Source organism: Pinus tabuliformis, chromosome J (genome assembly GCF_031772625.1).
Source record: "Pinus tabuliformis cultivar Carrire ecotype Pingquan chromosome J, CPIR1, whole genome shotgun sequence".
Lineage (NCBI taxonomy): Eukaryota > Viridiplantae > Streptophyta > Pinopsida > Pinales > Pinaceae > Pinus > Pinus tabuliformis.
Genome location: NC_142295.1, coordinates 461,698,585 through 461,701,130, shown reverse-complemented (window position 1 = coordinate 461,701,130; position 2,546 = coordinate 461,698,585). Strand labels below are relative to the sequence as shown.

The 2,546-nt window shown below is 41.8% G+C and overlaps 1 pseudogene; it reads right to left on the bottom strand.

Annotated features, from left to right (window-relative positions):
• Positions 1-1,184: 1,184 nt before the first annotated feature.
• LOC149227838 (phosphoenolpyruvate carboxylase kinase 1 pseudogene) lies at positions 1,185-2,255 on the bottom strand (annotated as a pseudogene).
• Between the last annotated feature and the right edge of the window lie 291 nt (positions 2,256-2,546).

Genomic DNA, 2,546 nt, shown 5'->3' with positions numbered 1-2,546 from the left:
CTTTCATATTGCTTATATTCTCCTACACTAAGGGTGTATGAGTGACCCCTCCAGAAATTTGAACATAAGTGGAACTACCTGCAAATCGATTCTAAACAACAAAACTCCAAAGAACAAAACTATTAACATAATTCCCCAATAAAAGAAATTACCCAATTACAAAATTTGACATTCACATAAATTGCATTGTGACTACCATTATGATGCATCAGTAGTGTCGTATTTAAAAAAAAAAAAAAATTATATATTCATTCCTGAGTTATATTTACATCTTTTTCCTCTCAAAATATCCAAGATAGCAACAGTATAGTTATCAGTGCATGTAGTATATCCTTCGTACAGTAATGTCCCAATCCAGTCCGGTGTGCATACCTGTCTAAATAAAGTAGAGCACAGGTATTTACCATATCATATTTGACAATATGTGGTTCTATATTGGGCCTGTTCATTGTTGTCAAGTCATATTATATTAGAGAAATGTAAAGACATCGTTTTAGCTATACAACTAATGATCAAGGTATATATTTGAACATTGGTGACAAATATCCAGCACGATGTTGTGTTCAAGAGTCTCTTAGTATTAATTTTATGTAGACACAGTTTAATTTAGGTCTCATCTTTCGGTTTTGTGTCATTTTCAAATTTTTTTGTAGGGCTAAGAATTTTGCCTTTTTGGGGATGAACAAAGACATTTCTGACTCATAAAATTGGAAATTTAACCACGAGTTCAAAAGAAGAAAAAAACACAAAATTTCTTTCTGTATTGTCGTTGACATATTTGCAATCTTAGTATATCAAGCACTATGCACCCGTGATTTCACCGATTATCCAGGGACCCGCTCCAACGGTACCCTATTTCCTCACCGCAAATAGCAACAATTCCCATTTTTCAATCTCAACGGAACTCCACTTTCAACTGCACCAAGGGTTTCTATATCAGACGTTGCGTTCTACATACAAGAAACCCTTACAGATGATTTGGATCATTAACCCCATCCAAAAGACCAAATGGTTTCTTCAGCGTCGTACTAATTTTAACAGCAACGTGACCATGCCCGTTGTAAGGACTCAGGTGGAAAACACACCCATAGGGGATATGGCAAGCATCAAACCTCAGTCTCTCCAACAGGCTTTACAACGCGACATCTCATCGTTTGCTGGAAGCCATACAGTATTTCAGACTTCTACAGTCCGGTACTGCGCAGGGCATGAGTGGTGACCCATGGATGATCTGCAGCAAAACAAATATCTATCATCAATATTCCATGGATCTTACAGAACCCAACAGGCGCAAGCTGCAATATTCACTACTAATGGTAGAAAAGAGGGAATACCTAGCACTTGGTCTGCGCTGAGTCTCTTGGTGACGTCTCTGGATAGCATCCGGCGTATCAAGTCCTTGGCAGACTGAGATATTGACAGCCACCGATCAGTTGGGAAACGAAGGCGCCCATACAGGACTGCCTCAAATATATCCTGTGGTGTTTCTCCCGGAAAAGGGGCAACTCCACTCAGCATTATGTACAGGATCACCCCTGCGCTCCACACATCAACTTTCTCACCGTAATGCTTCCCTCCCAACACCTCCGGCGCTACGTAATACGGCGTACCCACAATTCCTTGCATTGATCCTTGCCCTGCATTCATTAATGTGAGAATTTCAACCGTGGGGTTCATCGATCCATACCCAACAATTTCATGGACTTGTATGACAAGGAAAGGGGCAAAAACATAATAAACATACCTGGAGAGAAAAAGGAGGCCTGTCCAAAGTCTGCGAGCTTGATTTGATCGAGGAAATTTGAATTATCAACCAAGAGAATGTTGTCAGGCTTTATATCTCTGTGGGCGATTCCCATGGAGTGGCAGTAACTGATGGCCTCCATGAGTTTTTGCAAGAAGGTGGCGACCTCCTCTTCGGAAAATGGTACTGTATTATTCCTGCTAACGATTCTGTCGAATAGATCTCCCCCTGAGCACATCTCCATTACCAGATGCAGATACTCATCATCATCATAAACGTCATGAAGGGAAACCACAGTAGGGTGCCCTGAGAGATACTGCATGATCTTGATTTCGTTGTTGAGGCATTCTCTGTCCATGGAATCCTGCAGATCTGCTTTTGTTATGGTCTTGCAGGCGACCTGTTGACCACTTCGCTTGTTGTGGCATTTCCTGATCACCCCGAACCTGCCTCTGCCTATCATCTTCTCATGCAATTGCAATGGGTAGTTTTGAAGGAAAGCTTCCGTCATGTTGACTGGGCGTTGTTTGTGTGTTCCTGGTTTGCTTGTACCAATACAACAAGATGGATGGATAGCTAGAGAGAGGCGGCTAAATCTGTCCAGGTTATTAAAAAAGCAACACGATGGGGAGGCGAGTTATGCGTTACAGGGTTTCAGGATTGTTTGCAAGAATATTCGTCTCATATCAGGCTGCAGGGCAGAGCAAATTGATGTAAGGCGGTAGATTCCAAATTTTTGGGCGGAAGAGTTGGGATTTTGGGACGTGGTACTTGCTCGTGGGAGGAAATAGGGCAGTACATC